General features: G+C 42.0%; 1 long non-coding RNA gene across 2 annotated transcripts; it reads right to left on the bottom strand.

Annotated features, from left to right (window-relative positions):
- Positions 1 to 6,432: 6,432 nt before the first annotated feature.
- On the bottom strand, positions 6,433 to 17,698 carry LOC135575392 (uncharacterized). 2 transcript variants are annotated; one of them, XR_010466110.1, is made up of 3 exons: positions 17,433 to 17,698; positions 7,001 to 7,173; positions 6,433 to 6,883 (listed from the first exon to the last, which is right to left on the bottom strand). It is a non-coding gene; the product is annotated as an uncharacterized LOC135575392 (long non-coding RNA). The 2 variants fall into 2 exon arrangements; XR_010466155.1 differs by having other exon boundaries at positions 17,548 to 17,698.
- Positions 17,699 to 19,561: the final 1,863 nt, after the last annotated feature.

Raw genomic sequence — 19,561 nt, 5'->3', positions numbered from 1 at the left:
TCTGTAAGGTGCACTGAGCCAGGCTGCCAAGCCCTGAGACAGCTCTGCAAGAAGCACGGTCGTCCATGTGTTGTTGGAGACTCTGGTGCTCATATTCTCAGGCTGCTAAAGAGGCAGGAGATGATTGGTAAAGTTAATTTTAAGCAAACACTTCCTGGTGCCTAGTGCGCTGAGGTGGCACATTTTTTAGATGTCTCAGCTATGGCAGCAAAAAGAATATGTAGGGCTTTGGGAAATGTAGGGCGTTAGCTGTTAGCACTTTTTTTCGGTGCCCTCAGCAGTTCTCAATTATCAAACCAAGGGCAAACGTCTTGCCTCCTGAAGTAAAAGCTGCACAACAAAGTTGTGGATGGAAGGAAATTCGCACTAGAACAAGCACAGGAAACCGCAGAGCTGCAGAAAGGATGAGTTAATGGAAAAAGGTTGATGTCCTGATACTGGGTAAAGGCTGTGGAAAACTACCAACCCACACTGTCAGAGAGCCTGACTGCCAGAGAGTGTCCTCTGTTAAGCCGTAGCATGCCCACTCCAGGCAACTTCATTCCACAGGTATTACTGGAGGCAGAAATTTCCCCCATCTGCAAGAGCAATACCTCGCCAACCAGTCTTTTTACTAAGCAATGAAGTAAGAGCACAGAGAAAGCTCAGTTTTCACCAGCTGGTCAGAATTAATACAAGGCCAGATTTACTTTATTGCACACAGTTACGGGTTTTGTGTGCACACTTGTTTTACATGTCCCTGCTGTTGCATCTCCTCAAGTTACACAAGGGATCATTGTCAGAGGAGCTGAGGATGGGAAGCTCAGGAGAAGTGAACCATAATCACAACATTTTAAACAGGGCTTATAGTACAAGGGTACAGCTGCAGACAGTGGAAAAGGAAACCTACCTAGGCGACCGAGCCACAAGCAGATGATGAAATAACTTTCTCGCCTATGGGACGGCTGGGATAAAGACCTCTAACTTCTGGTTCTTAGTGGAGTCATAGGACTTTGGCTTCCTTCATAGCTTAAGTGGCTCAGAAATGGGATGCTTGTCTCAGTCTTCTTCCCACACCCCTTCTCTAGCTGCAAGGTAATTACCACCTATTTAACTTAGCATGGGAAGCCTTTTTTTATTGTTTCTTGGCTAGTTAAATTGCTCACTGTACAATATTTTGGTTTTTTTTCATCTGAAAAGGAAAGATCTTCTCTGATTAAGGATGCCCTTAGGCAACTGTATCTTACTCTTTTTTTTTCCTTTAAATGAGTTTGTGGTTTTTGCTATCAGCCTTAGATAAAGCAAGTATTTAGGAACTGAGTGGAATCTGATTTACAACATAAGGAATAATAATTTGTTTTTCTGTAGTGACTTTTATCCAAGGATAATTAATGTTAGTGAAGCATTTGGTAACTCTCTCAAAGCATCCAGTTGAGGCACTGATAGCTATTCTGCAAAACAGCCGCAATAGGTAAAACACCAAAATACACATAAACGTGCTTACACCAGAACAGATGTAAAAGCAGGTATGAGTTGCTGAAGGGCATGTAGCAAATCAGCGATGTACCACTGATATGTGTCTTAGACATTCTAAATCCCATCTCATATTGCTTCTCAGTGGTCCAGGAACTTTCCAGCCTCAAGATATCTCCAATTGTTCTGGTAAGCTAAATGTTAGTACAGCAGTAGATGGCTGCCACTAAGAATTAAGCTTAAACAGGTTTGAACATTAGAATCATTTTTCATTTTGGATTTTTTCTCAGGCCATCGTCGGAGGATATATGAAATAAACCAGGGGTTTCAACTTGACAATTGGTAGAGAAGGAAAGGGAACTGCTGTTCAGCTGACGTTTCAAAAACCAGCATCTTTGATGATGCAGTTCAGTGCAATGTCAGCCCTAAGCACAATGACTGGCAGTGGTACTCTGCAGAGATGTCGGGTGGGATCTCTGCTCTTTTTTCACTTGGCATTGCTTAAACACACACTTGGGTGCAGCCTGGCAGGAGCCCACAGTCCCAAATCCGTGATCCCAGATATGAGATGGCAATGAACCACAGAGGGGAGCAAGAAACTATCCCTCCTCCTGTTTTTATCTTATCTTATAAACTAACTAGGACTGGGTAATTTTCAAATGAAGCTTTCGTTAGGAAAAGAGTCTCAAACCCAGACTGAAACTTTTGATCCAAATTGGTGAGGCTGCCCTGAGAATACACAATGCACCTGAAGACTGAAAACGCTTGTCCAGCTTGCCAGGGACCCAAGTTCTTGCCTTGATTCAACTGTTGAATTTGCAGGCAGGTCTCCCACAGCTTCTGTAGGAGCAAAACTACAACTGTGACTTTGGGTGCTTGAGCAAGAGGTCTGTCTTGTCTTTGGAACTATTCCATTTGGTGTGGATTGTCCACTATGAACTGGGCAAAGAAACAGGCTCTTGCCCAGTGACCTTCCTGTTGAACAGCAGGGAACAGCACCGTGACTCATGCGAGTACCTCCATCCCCCAGCACTTTAGACGCACCAGCAAAAGGAATCTATCAAAGAAGCTATTGCTGCCCTCTCACCCTATTCTCACCCCTGTTAGCAAGGGTTGCAGAGAGGCTCAATCTCCTTTACTGTGCAATAGGGCTGTAGACACCCCTGTCCTCTCCATCCATCCATTTCTCAAACCTCCATTGTGCTCCACATTGGTCTGGACTGCCTCTGCCTCTCACTGGTCAGCAGGCACTGGGATTGTCATGATGGCTTCCTCAAAGCAGAGCAGCTCTAACAAAAAGAAAAAAAAAATGGTAATATTTTGAATCTTGAAAAGTGTTTCAAGAAGTAAAAGCTGTTTCTGCACCCTCTGCTGCATGGAATGATGCAGGTGGTTTCTTGCCTTCACGATTTTGCCCTCCTAAATGAGTAACTTGCTCTGGTCCAGGGAACCAGGTTGTAAGACTTCTTTGGTCATCCTGTCTAAGATTTTAGCTGATGAATATATTGGAACCACTGTTTATTTCACCAGTGAATCTAATTCAACTCTTCCTTCCATGTCCATGACACCATATAGTGTGTTTGCCTCACTGGTAAGTGGTTGCCATGCTCCATGCCAGTGCTGGCTGTGTTTTCCTGATTACAAAAGTGATTCTTATACCTCTTAATTAAAAGTTTGTAAAGTGATAAGAGTCTTTGTCGAAGAAGATACGGTACATAATTATAATGATTAAGTTTTCCAGAACAACAAGATACTCAGAAGCAAGTGCAAAATGACACAGAGACTTTAAGGAAAAGATACTTGGATAAAGAACCCACATATATAATTTATAATGATTTCAAATTCTTTAAAAATATTTTAATATTTTTCACTTTGTATTTTCTGATGTGTTTTTTAAACCATTTGTTTATTACACTGCTGAGGCTCTTCCTTAAGAGAGTCTATTTTCTTTTTTAAGTGCTTTTTTTAATATCCTGAAGATCAAACTTGCAGTAGTCGTCTGTAACAGATTTTAAATATTAATAGCAGCACACTAGTAATGCTGTAGGGAATAATAATATCTTCTTTAAAATACGTATACCAAAATGACTTTAATAAATAACGTTGCAAATCTGATGCTAGACTAAAAGTAATAAAATTATATTTGTTTCCTTATACCCACTGTTGTAACAGTTCTTTCAAAAACATTACCATAAAAAGACATGACATTTCTCTAAGAATCCAAGAGCATATCCTACTTGTCTTTGCACAGCCACTGCTGCTTCCAAATTAGAAAAAAAAAGTTTGATCTCTCTTAATGTATCCAGATACATTATTTGCAGTGACTGGCTGCCCAGGACTGTTTAGATTTGGCTTCATCTCATTTAGACTTTGGCTAACACTTGCTTGCAGCAGCACTCATAGCTGACTGTTCTCCAACAGCAAATACGAATTAACTCAAATGTAATGTTTGTGAGTTAGGAGTTTCTTGAGTTTTAGATGCTGGCCTCTACTGGCCACGTAAGGCAGTGAGGCATCGTTACGGATTCCTTCATACAGCTCACTTTGAGGGGAGAGGAGCAATAAACTGAGAAAATTCCAGCAGTTTGTGAGCAATCTCTCTTTTGGGGAATGGCTGAATAATTTGGGAGTTCTGTAAGACAGAATGTCAGTAGGTAGTCTGCTACTCAGTCAAAATCCAAAGTCTGCAAGTTTTATATTTCCAAAAGGTCAACTGGCACATCCACGTGGATAGGTACATACACAGGTAGGTAGTGTTCCTGCTTAAAGGACAGCTTTTCTATTATGAGCAAATCAGCTTGGTGGCCAAAGCATCACGACATTTCCAAACAACAGCTCTGTGGAGGGGAAATATCCTTGATCAAGGAGCAATGTACAGTTACCAAGGAGTTTTTCTTGTTGATACCTTGAAGACAGACGGTTCAAGGAAATTTAAAAAACCATTTATCAATACAGAAAGACAAAACAACCTATGCAAATAACTGGAAGAACGGCTTGTGTGCCACCAGAATGGTAAACACTGTCTGTGTAATTCAATTCCTTTGGACAAGGCCTTTGGTCTGATACGGTCATTACTAGGCAGCCAAAACATACATGGGTATGAGTATAATAATCCTTTCTGCATTCATCTAAACTGTGGTTTTCAGTCTCCTTTTAGCTGTGCAATTGTAAAGCCTTCCGAGTGACTCCACAGCCTCCTACGTGCCGAATGTAAGCCCACTTGCCAGCAGGATGGCTTTTTTGTGTGTACCTTTGGGTGGACCCCTTAAAAATCAGAGACATAAAGGAGCCCACATTAAAAAAAAGGCACAGATTAAAAAGGCAGCTGGAAGGCCTCTGCATGGAACATGCAGAAAAACAAGGCAGAACAGCTACAGATGAACAAGGTGAGTGGGAGCAGTAATAGGGCACTTGCTGGCTCCTCGCTGCTCTGACAGTGGGAATTCTGTGTGTACTCCTTAGGAATATGTTGTCCCTGCCGCTGAAGGAGCATTACCTGCCATTCACACAAAAGCAAGGTGTGTTCTAAAGAACGGCTGGAGCTTTTTTTCCCCTGAACTAGAGATGTTATCTATGCCACGTGCTACAGTTTCTGCTCTACTAAAGACCTTTGTTTAATGAATAATATGTAGGGGAAGATTCCATGATGTAAAAGACTGGTTAGACCAGCTACAAACCCACTGAAGAGATTCAGAGTGATATTGTATAACATTTTTCAAGTTCATCTGCGCACTGATGATGCTTTTCTTTTTTTTCTTTCTGTGGGAGGTACCTATTTTCCTTTTACTGTGTTTCTTTCTCACATGGACAGTATGGACTTAATATACACCAGCATGTTCGTGAATACTGGGCAGAAAAGAGCTTCTTCCTTCTGTCCAAGAAATTTTCCTCTGCCTTTGCCAAAGCATCAGGCTGGTGATAAGTCTAAACTGAGAGAGAGGGATGGAGGGTCTGAAGCACCAGGGACAAATCATGTAGCTCTGCTGACTCCTAAAAAAGCAGGGGATGATGTGCTTCTGCCTTGGTCAGGGCAGGTTAAGTCCATACAGATCTGTGGAGAAGGGAAGAGAGAAGAGAGCTATTGAATCAACCTTTGGAGAGGTTTAATATGCACTCCTGCCTCACAGGATTTGATTTGGTGGGCAAGTATCTGAGAGAGGCAATATGGCTAATGTGTCTACCTGGCCTACCTGCAGCAGAACAACAGCAGTACACTTGATCTGCCAAAGTCAGAGAAAATAAATGCTTATTTTTTGTCTTCAGAGTATCTTCCAGCAGCCTTGACCCAGAGCGAGATCATCAATGTGCACTGTACAGTCACACAGGACAAGACAGTTCCTGCCCCGAGGGTTGCCAGCTGAACAGACACAGGCAGAAAAAAAAGCCACCAAAGAAGGTGTTATTCTTTCCATCACATACTTCATCTGATCACTAGTCCAGGCTCCTGCCAGTGCCCTCTACTCCGCAGGGCAGAGGAAAGCATAACCTACCCCAAAACACTGCTGAACTTGAATATGTATTTTGAGGAGGCAGTTTCTCAGCATTAGAGATGTATGATACCCTGATGAAGGAGAGAACTGAAGTGTCCACTGCTCTGCAAAGATGATGTCCCTTCACCCAGGCAGAGGCAGCCCAACCCTGCACCTCAGAGCAGGTCTGCAGAGGCCAGGCACAGAGGATGGAAAAGCGCCTTATCTTCCTGGTGATCTGATGATTGAGTCTCAGGATTTTCTGTTAAGTCTGGTAACATGAGAACAAAGTGTCATTTACTGCCATGATGATTCAATTCAAATCAGGTCAGATTGACCAACTCATTTTACAAAACCCACTAGATTGCATGATGGGATCCGGAGACTAGCCCAAGCTTTGATACAAATCTGTCAAGACTTTTTCTTTCACAGGGAGCTCCTCAAAGACAACCTAGAAGGCATTCAAATTTAGCAAAAGCCAGTCTTTATTAGACGAAAAATCCAACTTGTTGACTGTTTAGATCATGAGATGCCAAGTAAGCAGGTAAGACAATAAGCAAGACAGAGGAGTAGTTGTAAAAGGCTTATAATCAAACCTCTCCCTGCCCATCGTATCCTGGAAAGGCAGGCCATCACTCTCAGGCTATATTTTGGATTTTTTTTGATTTTTTTTGGTGGGTTGCAGCTACCTGCAGAGTCCCTTCAGCTCTCTGAGAGGTTTTCTCTGACATCAGCACAGAGCTTGGAGTGTGCTTGCTGCTTCTCTCAGCAGTGTCTCACTTCCTCGCTGTGCTGCAGATTGCTGCCTTGCCAAAAGCCTTGCTGCCACTCCCTCTGATCCACCCTGTAATCCAGACGCCTCTCTCCTTTGGGCAGATTCAGTTGCTCCCTAAGGGAAAGAGCATCCCTTCTCCTTCCAGAGGCCTTTTCACCCAGCTACCCTCTTCTTACAGGGAGATAATCTGTGAAGCAAGGACAAGCAAAATAGATACTGTCACAGATAGCCATCACTGTTACTCAGCAGATGGCAATTAATATTTGCTACTCTCTGAGCTGTGTGATCCAGTGACATGACTTGCCTTGCCATCGCTTGCCTGTGGCAGTGACGCAGGTGTCCCAGTGTGAGGTCCCGCTCACAGCAACGGCACCAAAAAACTCCCTTTCCAGCCTTGTTAGTACACGTGGGCAGGCTGGAGGGTGCGTGCGGTGAGGGATCAGCCATCGAGTCTGCAGGGCAGGAACAACCGATGTGCTGCAGACGAAGATGAAAAGAGGAGACGTCATCAGATCCTCCCACAAGCTAGACTTAGTGAATCTGAAGAGGAACTTTTCAGTGCGCAAAACTTGGAAAGAGGACATTTCTAAAGAAAGCCACTTGCTCTGACAGTATTTTGGGGGTGGTGGGTGTGAGATTCACAGTGTTGAGACACTGAATTTGTCAAAAGATTGGGAGGATGCTTTAGCCAAGAAGCCCCAACAAATATCTGTTGGGAACAGACTCCTTGTCAGATCTGATAGAAGCTAGCAAGGGAGTCACCTTTAAAATGGTATTACCATATATTCTGCCAGTAAAGGTTCTGGGAGAACAATATAAAACTGAAATACATGTATTTAAATGTAAAGGAACACAAGACTTACTGTGTTTGATGTTATTTTCTGTCACATTGAGCATCTGAGAAAGCTGCAGAATCAAACATCAGCACAATCCCTAATTTTTTTCAGGAGATTGCATAAATGTGTGGTCCATCATAGAGCGTGTGTATTATATATGCCAAAATAATTGTCAACAAAAGCCTGATTACTGAGGGAGTAAAGAACAGGCTCTTTCTTGGTCTGCCAACAGTTCAAGGTTTTAGTACTGCACAGCCCTGTTTTTCAAAAAAGGGACTTTTTTTTTTCTTTAACCTATGCTATATTTGTGCCTGAGGAAATAGTTCCTACTCAGGCAGCCACAACTTTTCCAGCTCGTAACTACACTATGAAGATCTCTGGAGCACAACCGTGATAACTGCGAAGTGGGTAGAAGCTGTTCCTTGTACACATGCACCATGTGGTCTCATGTTGAAACTGTGACTGACCAGAGTGGTCATGAATTCTCCAGTCTGTTGTCCCCAGAAAAGCAGCCCTGTCTGTCAGTAAACTCTGTTCATCAACAGTTCTTGTTACCTGAGGGAAGTGGTTCTTGCTCAGCCCCAGCAGTGAGACTTCTGCAAGGTGCCCTTGAAAGAGCAACAGGACATAAGAACCCTCTAATGCTTTGGTGTCTTTCTAAGATAACTGAGTACTTATTCTGCAGTCTGTGGGGAGAGAGCATTATACCCACACTATAAACCAGGCAAGGTCAGCAAAATCTGGAGAGAACTATCTGAAGGAGCCAGGCTAAAGGTGTCCAGTCCCCTAGGACAGCGGTGATAAATGGCCACTGCAAGATAAAGACTGTGGATTCTTGCAGAGAAAAGCCTTCACACCATAGTACCACCCTCACATGCAATTAGCTCTCAAAATGTATTTCTCCTGCACTAGAACATTATTAATGCAGGCAATAAACTCACAGTCCTGCCAAAGTGCTGTGAGCTTCCTCCTGTGTCTGTGCCCATTTCATCAATTTTGCCTCCTGTGGGTGTGCAACTTTCCACAGTGGAAAAAACCCTATGACTAAATGAAAATCATCCATGCCAGACATCAGGTACACCCAAAACTCAGGGAGACTGAAACTGAGGGCTTTTGTGAGTTCTACCCATCTTGCTCCTCTAGCATTTTCACCCAACAACACTAAATGAGTTGAGAAAACTTTGGGAAAAACAACAACAACAACTTCAGCAGTGTACAACCTCACTGCAGAAAATTATTCCTCACTCAGCAAAAAAGAAAAGCAAGTAAAACAATACAAATGATTTATATCATTCCACTTAAACGGGTGGTGTGTGGGCATGCCACAATTATTCATTTTTAAGATGTGTCTCACTAGTGTTATGAAGTGGATTCTGCAAACTGGCTGGCTGAGGCACCGTGGGGCTGAAGCCACCAGACCACGAGATCATCTCCAGCACTACCTCACACAGAGCCTCTCTGAGGGTAAACTCAAAACATCTCCTCCTTATATCATGTGTGCCTTTTTCACAGTAATATCACTATCTTAACACTGGCACTGCAGCTAAAACAATGAGCTGTGGCCATTTTGTGTGCAGAAGTACCAGCCTCAGCTCTCACAACATCCAAATTCTGCTTTTCATATCAGGTGGCAATGAGACATGGGGATGCAAGTTGAAGCTTCTACTTTGAGAACTTCCTCAACCTACTGTACACCCGAGGTGGGGACAACCCTGTGGAAGGACAAAAGACCATGACCTTGAAAACATTTTTCTTAATCTTGCCATGTGCTGGATAAACCACACACATATGATTAAGCACACATGTGCAAATGCCTGGACCCAGAAGGTTCAGTTCTTGGTGAAACCGAGAGTGGAGAACATACGCAACCTTTTGAGCCCCTTTTAATTTGTGGAACAGTGTTTTTTAGCCCCACTGTAAACAAAAGTTCTCTCTTTTTCTCAACTGCTTGGGCAGTATGTCAAGGATGGCAAATATTTAACTTCTCTACATACAATCTTGGGTATCGCTCATGGGTGTCTCTGCTCAATAATCTGGACTTTCTGTAAGCACCCTCTAATGAGCCCCTCTGCTAACACAGTGCAGTTTTCAAGTGTACTTGAAAGAACTGATCAGACTCATATTTTTGCTTGAGCTTTAACTGATGTTTTGCTTAATTAGAGCATTTTTTTTTTTCCAAATGTCAAAGCTGGTTGCTTCAAAGGATCATTTCAATCACCCCTATAGGAAGAGAGAAAATTGCTTGGAAAGATGAAAGAGAGTGCAAGAGAAGGCGGTGCAGCCAGATAGACAGAGTGCAGAACAAAATATCTAACGAAAGCCTGATCCTACTCCCACCACAGAAAATCTGCAGAGAAAGCAGAGAGATCAAACATAATTTTTGCATCTAAGACACATTCATGACAACATACCAGAATAGTAAATGTGACTTTGTGACATTCATGAGAGATATTTTGGATGAAGCTCCTCTTCTTCAACAAGGAAGATCATAGCAATTCTGTACTTCAGGCATCAGATTGCTAATATACGGTTCCAGCTCAGAAGAGCTCCAGAAAAGCCAATTTAAATTTTGCATTCTCAATTCCTTTCTTTCCCACAGCAATGCAACTTAAATGGGATAGGCCTTCAATCACAATACTCTTTTCCCCCCACATATACACCATATAACGTTAAAGCTTTGTGATAAAAATGTATTATTTGACGTATTTCTGTAACATTTTCATGCTCTGCAGTCACTTCAGTGTGTTTCTGCTGCAGGTCATACTGACAGAGAAATGTGTAAATGTAGAAGAATTCAGGAGAATGAAGTCTAGCTCCATCTTTATGCACATATCAAAAATATCAATCTCTCTCCAGGCTAGAGTGAAGTATTCATATATTTTAACAACCAAAGCTGAGGACCTGGTGCTTTAGACAGTCTGTAGATACAAAACTATGGACATCGGTGGCACTCCACATGGAAATAATAATATCTTTACACAGCACTGCACCATGCCATGTAGATGTATCCAGACGGGAAAATTAACACCAGCTTCTTCAGGCATTTAGCCTAAGCATTACTCTGAATACAAAATGAGCTTATGCTGCCTATGTAGCCAGTGAAAAGCAAAAGCTACTTTTCCTAGTTACAGGAAGGGATGAATCAAAGCACTGAGGTTTAATACCAAAACCAGCTGATATGATTAGCCCTTCCCAAATATATTCAACTAAAGTTCTGTGAAGGATCAGGATCTTTTTAGACACTAAATAGAGACAGAGGCCATCTAGCTCTTGGAGAAAGATGCCACTTAAAAAAAATATTCTTCACAAACATATCAGCATTATATCACCCAGAGACACAAGGAAGTCTAAGAGCCATGGATATTTCTAGCCTAAGTCTGCAATTATCCAAATACTCAGACCTCCTGTGGGAAAGGAAAAGGCAAATTCAATATCAAAAATAAAAAGGTTCCAAGACCATTCTCTGTTCAATTTTCCCTTTCCCAGTTACAAGGCAGCAGATTATCTGCTGGTGTCCGTATTTCAAAAACGTAAAAAAAAAAAAAAGGTATAAGAGAGGATAAGATAGATGACCTGAGGACTGGAAAGCCTGCCTTCATTCCATCACTTTCCATCATGTCACATAAATGTGTGAGGAAACCTGATAATCATCTCTTAAGCTCCATACAGAAAAGACTCATGATGCTATGTGGATAGTTGTAACTAGTGGCAAATAGAATTCCAAGACGCATTTACTGGAAGTTTAAGAAGTTCAGAGCCAGATGAAAGACACCTGTATTTTTTGAGGTATCTCACCATTAAAATGGTGTCCAGTCAGGGAAGAGCTGCACTGAGATCACCTTTCAAGTCCCTGCTCTGTAGTGACCTAAACACACTCCAATGCCAAACATGATTGAGAAATGATTTGTCTGGCTTACAATTAACTTTTTTGGATGTGCTATAGGTGTAAACATATGCATTCAGTCACATAAGCACATACACAAAAGTGTCATGTGAATCTCACATGACACCTGCTTTTCTTGACTCTTTAGCCAAGGAATGAAAGAAATATACGGTCCATGCAAAGTAATAAGAATAGGCCTGGTAAACATCCTTGTCTCAACTTCCTTGTTTTCTCGTGCATTCTTTACTGTGGACTGAGGTCCCTTGGATAGCCAGGATGTTCCTCTTCAAAGCTTTTATTGTGACCCTTTGGTTGTTCTTCCATTTCACCTGAGTATTCCTGGCCCTTCAGCAAGGTCACAGGCAAAGTCTCCACTCATGGAATTTTTATTTAAATTTATTGCTAATTATCACCAACTTCTGATCATGAAATCAGGTAATATGAGGGGAAAAATGAGTGCAAACACTTAAGACCTTTTCTTCCCCTTGCCCTAGGCTCAGCTTAAACCAAACCCCTCTCTTTCCTCCTTCTTTGTCGCAGCTTCCCCAATATTTGCAGTAAGACACACTTGGTCCATCTAAATTCCTCTGATGAGGTGTTGGGCAGCTCTGGCAGTTGGGATTGTATGCCTAACAGTTTCTTCCTGCCACACTTGACTTCTTTACTGGTCTTCCTCTTCTCCAGCATGGGCCACCCACAGGCCACAGTCCACTTGAGAGAATTGCTTCCCTCATCTGGGCCACCATCCCCATCAAGGGCCCTCCTGTTCTTATAAATCCATCATAAGCTCTATCAACATCACCACAACCTTAATATATTTTCTTTGTAAGCTCCCCTCTTTGTGCCTGGAGACCACACAGTAAGAATAAGGGCTCATCACACATGGCAATCACAAGCATATGTGCTTTTCTCCCCTTCTGTGAAAAAAGTTACTGGGTTTAACATCACCACAGCCCAAATTTACTACCTGTCCCAAACTCCTCCTCCCCGCCTTGCCCTCAGAGACCAGATTACAGGACTTCACATTGTACCAGTCTCAATTTGTACTTGTTAAAACCCCATGAACCAGACCTTAGGGGTGGGCACCGTAGCCATCTGAACATGAGTCAATTACACACCCCACTCCTTGTTCCTGTCAGCTTGATCATAACCTTAACCACAACACTAGTGCAAACTTTATACCAAAATATACAACCAAAACCCATCAGTTTAAGCTATTCACTATACTTGAGCATAAAAAAATACAAGCTTAATACAAAGATTAACACAACTACTGAGATACTAATGAGTTCATAGCTCCAACAGGGCTTCATCCAGGTCCTCAAAGAATGGTGAACACTGTTCACTTGATAAGCATGAGCCTTTCTCTTTCTGGGGAGTAAAATGATGCACTGAGGGATGCAGCTCTCCTGGACCTTTCTCCATGTCCTATAACATTAACTGAGCTCTCACCTCACCCCAGCACTTGCAGTCCCCAAACCCTCACCTCTCGAACTCTGGAGGGCTTTTTCCTCCCACTTAGTCATACCCTCCCCCTCTCCCTTCAGGAGCCTACATATTAAAAAAAAACCCAAAATACCAAAATTGCAAAATATTTGCTTGCATTTACAATTCTAAGCAAAGGAAAGGTTGAAGAGTGTTCCATTTTATTTCTCAGTATTCACCATTAAGCTGAACCACACTTGCTTTATATAGCCTAGGCTGTCTCATTTGACACGCTTTCAGAAAGACGTGCACATTCAGTTAACATTTGGGTTGAACGAAATAGGATGTTGCAGACAAAGCTTTGTAGAAGGCTAACCAGGCAATTCAGTTAGATTTAATTAGGCTTACAGTGGAAGGAAGCTACACAGGCACCACACACAAACGCATGCAAAAATAGAACAATAATGGGGGGGTGGGAGGGGCATGGGGTAACAGAGAAAACACAGAAAGCATGTCAGAAAAATGAATGGGAGGAACCAGGAGGGAAGGGGTTGACCAGGGCCTGGAGCCTTGCCTGGTTGAACACTGCAGGGAAGATCAGACTCATTCAGGAATATTCTTAGGGCAAACGAGAGCCTAACATTACCCACAAGGAACATCTTTAGCTCTTCAGGGAATTTTGAGCACAGGATGAAGACAGATTCCTGTTTGGGATTCATAACACATCTAATCTTTACATCTTTTTAGCCTCAGAAAGACTTGCATTGAATGTACAGGATAGGTTTGCTAGGCTGTTTTGGGTTTTTTTTTAGTCTGGGGATAGCATGCTTTTCATGAACTGAAAAATATTATATAGGAGAAGCAGCTATAGATTACCTAAGTAGTAGCTGTGAACTTGAAAAAAGTGAGACCTTTTTGATACACAATCTTGCTGCAAAACTTGGCCACAGGACCTGAAACCATCTGCAGCCAGAGTGGAAATTCTAATGATATACAATTGAAATAATGTTTGCTCCATAGTTCCCCGCATTTGTTTTCGCTAAAGAAAAAGACAAGTAAACAGTGGGGGACATGAGCTTCATAAATAATTTTCTAAAAAAATCTACATGATTGAAAGCACAAAGGCAGCAGAAGAGAAGCCAATAAAGGTATTTGTCCTAAAAATCCCTCATAGCTAATGAGGCAGAAACACTGCTGTACTTTTTTACTAGGCACGCACATATGGCAACTGACATTCATAAATCATTGCTACAGTTCCCAGTTCTTCACATGTGCCAACTTTTTGCTTTTTCTTGTATTCACAGGAATTCTCTCAGATGTAGCCCTCTTCCCAACATGCCTCTTTTAGAAAGATTTGCACATGAAGGAAACATGATGTATCTTTAGGATACCTACATCGCTTCATACAGGGCTCCTCCAAACTCTCTTAAGGCAATGCATAAAATAATTGCAGGTAAATTTTCAGGGCATAACTCAGAGATAGGCATAGATCTGCCATGTAAACTGCCAACACTTTTAAAAAGGGAGGAGCCATAGCACACTCTATGAAGTTGAAAGGATGAAAAATACGACAAATTCCCTATTTTATTGCACAGTAATATTTAATTGCTGAGGAATAGTAACAATCTTGCTGTATGCAGAAGATACTGAAGTTGTAGGAACTGGAGGGCCTGATTCACCAGGAGCCATGGTGAACAGGGACACCTTTATGCATATGCTTACTAATACACATTTTCTGACTTTTTTTTGTTAAACTGCAGTCTATGACCAAAACCTGTATTCAGTAGGCTGCCACTCTGAGCTGCAGCACAGCTGGTAAACACACAAATAAAGATCATTACTTAAATATTATTAAGCAGCCTTTTTTGGGTCACAGAAAGCGTAGTTACAATGAACCCACATTATTAATGATAAATTCCTTTATCATTCATCCATACATTGAAATACAGAATTGTACCCAGTGCATTTCAGAAGAGATGCATTAAAAGTGAATTGCCACATCTGTCTTACGAGTGACTTGCACGCAATATAGTTAAATATTACTTCTATTAAAAAAAACAACAACTTTCTACAAATGCCTTTTTCTTTTCAGACTGATTTTTCTAACAGTTCATTATCACCATATCATGATAGTCTGAACGTTCCTATATAAGCAAAGCACCTAACAATAGACACCTATATGCACCTGGTGAATTCCACATGATTTACTAGCATATGACTTGCATTAATTCACTTTGCATTGATCATTGTTGATTTGCTCTGGAAGATTTTCAGCTGCCCAAAGTTAGAACACTGAAGAAGGCAAAGAGACTTTATCTACTTTTCTTCCAGAACACATGAGCAAAAAGCAAGTCTGGTGACAGGCATTCATGAGTAATTCAATTTTACTGCCTTGGCTGAAATTCAGGTGATTTTTGAATGGGTGTTCTGCCTGCATCCCACAGAGTGATGATACTATAACATAAGAAAAATATTCACAGGTTATAGTAATGTATGAATAGTATATCGGTGTAGCTGTGATTGCATCAACTACATCAAATTATCACTGACGGTTCTTTCATGTGTCTGTACCCAAGAAAAGGAGTTAGCTGCAAGTACCAGCACTGCTAGAACCACCATGGCAATATGAAAAGTCTGGAGACTATATAGAAAATGCTCCAAGGGTAAACCTGATGCATTGCATTTTGATTAGTGATAAGTACCTGAGAGACCCCAAATTCTCATTTTTACCTCAAACATTTTCCAGTTTCTGGGTGCTCTGTGAAGATGATCAAGCTGTGGATAAAAGTTTTAGAGTTGGCTAGTGGGACACAGTCCTCTGTTGAAGCTGTAAGTGTTACATTGTGCTTTCTAAAAGAACAGTGGGCTAAAAATCATGCAGCCCACCTCTGTTTACAAGCAAAGAACAAAGATGTTAGAACTGAAAGTTTGACCATAGACTCAATAAGCACCTTAAGACAAAAGCCAAATGAAATGCTCACTTGGATCATGAACGGACTGTAAGTGATGAGAAGGATGCTTGGCCTAACTCAGTGGAGAAAGTCAGGAATGGAGAAGTTCAGGAGGTAAAAAAATATTTCAGTTATAGCCCTACTAAGTGCAAGTAGACCTTTCTCTAGAGGAGAAGAAAGTCTGAGCTTTGTTGGTACCCAATTTAGAGTCCTGCAAACCAACCCAAGTGTAATCAAAGTGGTTCTGCCTCACCCTCTTGCTCGTTTCGGCATAGCATTACACTTACCTCCTTCAACACCCCCTTTATTCATGTATTCATAGCAAGTAATCAAATGTTCCCAGCATTTAGCTGGATGGAGCATTCTGCCTTTCTGAGGATGTCTGACAGTCACTGGCATTTCCTTCCAAAAATGTCTGGAACAAGCATTTGGCTAAACATCAAATCTGATGTCTGTCATCATTAAGACAGTGCGGTGGCTGCTGTTTTAGCTGCTTTTCTTGACTCTCATGGTTTCACACAACGTCTACAGTTGACCTCTACCAGACACAAGGTCCTGTTACTTGCAAAACACAGATGGATTCATTTCATCTTCTAAAGTGTAAACAGTTATTTGGAAGGTAAAAGTGAACAGCAGTAGCAGAGAAAACAGCTACATTTGTATGACTTGGTACAGAAATGGCATTCGTACGAATAACATTTGTTCCAACAAAACACACGGAGAATGAACAGTGCACCAATATTAATAATAACTTTGGTACCCTATAATTACAGAGTGAAATATTGAACCAGGATGAGTTCTTCTGAGTCCCCCATCTAAGAGTTATTCAGCAATACTCAGCAGAGCTGGCTGGAGCAGCAATAGGTGTGGGAAAGGAGCAAGATAAAGGTACTACAGTGAAAACAACTCACAAATCCATCGTTTAAGTGTTCATCCCCTCTTTTTCTAACATGATACAAAATGTAGGATGCTCTGAAGTCTCATCTGACCACAAGTTCACATTTATAAAAGCTGTTGGAGCTCACAGTCAAGTCTCACCATGACACAGCAACTCTGCATGAACATCAGAAGTATCAGATGGAATCATTCTCCAGAGTCTTTCTCTATAAAAAGGTAGGAGTCAATTGCAGAAAGAGAATGCAGACTGGTTAGACCACAGTACTATCAGCTGTAGAGGTTACAGGAGATAAGTAGGAACTGTATACTCAGTTTGCATTTGCTTCATTGCCCATGAGGCACCTAACTATCCTTAACACCTTTGGTCACTCTTTTCCAAAAAAAATATTTTAAAGCTTGCCACAGTCACTGTTGAAATGCTTCCCCTGAAGAGAAGTCAACTGTAGAGTAGGTTTTCTAAGCTGTTCTCTTAAGGGGCTTGACTTGAGGCAACAGCTGCAGATCAAGTTTTAAAGTACCACTAATATAACACTGGCTCAAGTCTCATCCAAAGATCTGGAGAAGTTAAACTAAACATGAAGTGATTTAATGTTTTATTCAAGAGCCAGTCACACCTCCCATGTCCTGAAGGAGACCAAAGAGGCTGATATACACCACCTAATTCCTCAAGCACATCTGTAAGTGTCCCAGAGCACTCTCCTCTGAAGAGACAGCTGCTGTGATCAAGTTGTTTCTCAACCCTACCTGGAGGAACTGCTCTGCAGTTCATGCTGGAACTGTAAAGTATCACTTGGTACCAAGGCCTGATCCAAGATAACTACTGGTCCAGTGAGGCAAGCTTTTCTCCTGTGCTACTCACTCCTTATTCTGCTAGCCCATCTCTCCCAGGAGCATCACCAGCTGCAGATCCACAGAGACAAAGCAGGTCCCAAGTCAAGCTAGGAAGTCAGCCCACAGACTTGACATCCAGATCAAGGGTGGTTGCAGCAAAAGCTGTAGACTAGCACTTCTGCAGCATAACTCAGACAAGAACAAGAGCCTCAGGTTTGAGCTTAAATAGAGCCTATGGGTGTGGGTGGAGGCCCCAGGAGAGACTGGTCAGGGTCATTAGGGCCAATCAGGGCCCTCAGAGCCCTGACAGAAATCTTCTCAAGTGAAGTAACCCCATAAAAGCTTTTCAGACCTCCCTGACAATCGTTTCATGTCCTTCTCTTCCTTCAACCAAAGCTCAGCTCATTTTTGGGCACAGGGAGCGAGCTTTTGCTGAGGAGTATTTGTGCCTCTGTCTATACTGCTATCCATAGATTTGCGCAAAGCTGTGTTCCCATGTTTTAGAAATGTTTGGTGCTGATTAGCAATGGAGTAGTAACTACCACAGGGAGAAGATGGTATTGAAAATATTCCCTGTGTGCTAAGTACAAAATAACTAGCTCTAAAGTACCTCTCCCCTTCCCCTGAAGTGCTGCAAACTGGTTGCTGTTGGGCATGGAATATAGAACAGCTGGGCCATGCTCATGATGCCTGGTGGACACATGCACCAGTTATAGCACAGTTCTCCTTTGGTTAAGGAGCATCAGTGCCCTTTCCTTGTGGGTGCTCTCTTTCAGATCTAGACCTCCCTGTGTTCTCAGGAGCACTTGGAGAGTTCTGCACGGTCCAAAACACGAATGATGCATTTGCATTTGGAGCGTGAATCACTGTATCCCCTGCACAGCTGGGAACCACAGCTGCCTTCCTAATGCAGTGTGACAACCCACCTCCTTGGTACATCCCTGTGGGGATGCCTTGATGATCCCTTTCATCTGCAGTAACCCTAGGCTGGCCCTGGACACAGTAGTTCCACCCTCCTGTGGAATCTCTTTGTATCTAACAAGGTTCATTTTTGGCCATAAATCCTTCTGGCTGGTACTGTCACCAGTGGGAAAACAGGACTGCGGGTGAAGGACCACACTCTGCTTCAGTGTGGATTTACATGCCCCTCAGCTGAATGTGCCACCAACCCCTAATCTACCTTCACTGTGAAAGGGGAAGATTTTGACTGTAGTGCTCAGATTCACGAGGGGGGCTTGTTTCCCCCCATGCTCATCTGCTTGACCCAAGACCCATGTACTGCAGCTGTGCTGTGTTGATGGGCTGTAGCCTCCTCCTTCTGCTCTCACTCTCATGCCTCTACAGAGGACAGAATGAAATTATGCCCACAAGGGAGTGGTGGTGATGAGAGGAACTAATGCCCTTAATTAATTACAATTAATGTGCAAACCATTGGCTAAAGAATTTTTAAGAGAAGAGAGTTTTATCTCTTCTTCATCTCAATTTTGTGCTTTTTCTGTAGCAGGAGAAGAGAAAATGTGCAGTTTTTTCGTCATTGTCCCCTTCCTTCTGCACATTTTTCTCCTCATATTTCTTCCTTTGCTTAGCAGCATGCTAAGATGGGGAAAAGATATGCGAAGAAACAAAAAGGATATGAAAGAGGGAATACTAAATGACAAAAAAAAGAATGTATTGTATGAAAATGTTTGCAAACTGTGTTGGACACACAAAATTATTTCCTTTCAAAACCTGTAGATCGAAAATGTCTTAAAAATTAGCCGCCCCCCCCCCCTTTTTTTTTCATTTTGAATTTTTCTAGCAATTTTATTATCAATATTTCCAGGGATACATGACAATATCTTGCAAGAGGCAGCCTAGCCTGAAGCAGAACGTTTCCAGGAGCACAACCCAGCAAGGTAGATAACATCTTCATTGTGCTTGGGTTCTTACATTCCCAGCTGTCACATTTAATAAACATGTTTCAGATCAAGTCTTACAGGGTGTGAAATATCAGAATAATAAAGAAGGAGAAATCATCACTTGGGTACTTTTGAATGTATTCA

Source organism: Columba livia, chromosome 1 (genome assembly GCF_036013475.1).
Source record: "Columba livia isolate bColLiv1 breed racing homer chromosome 1, bColLiv1.pat.W.v2, whole genome shotgun sequence".
Taxonomy (NCBI): Eukaryota; Metazoa; Chordata; class Aves; order Columbiformes; family Columbidae; genus Columba; species Columba livia.
Note: the sequence above shows the minus strand (reverse complement) of the source record. Positions and strands in the feature narration are given on the sequence as shown.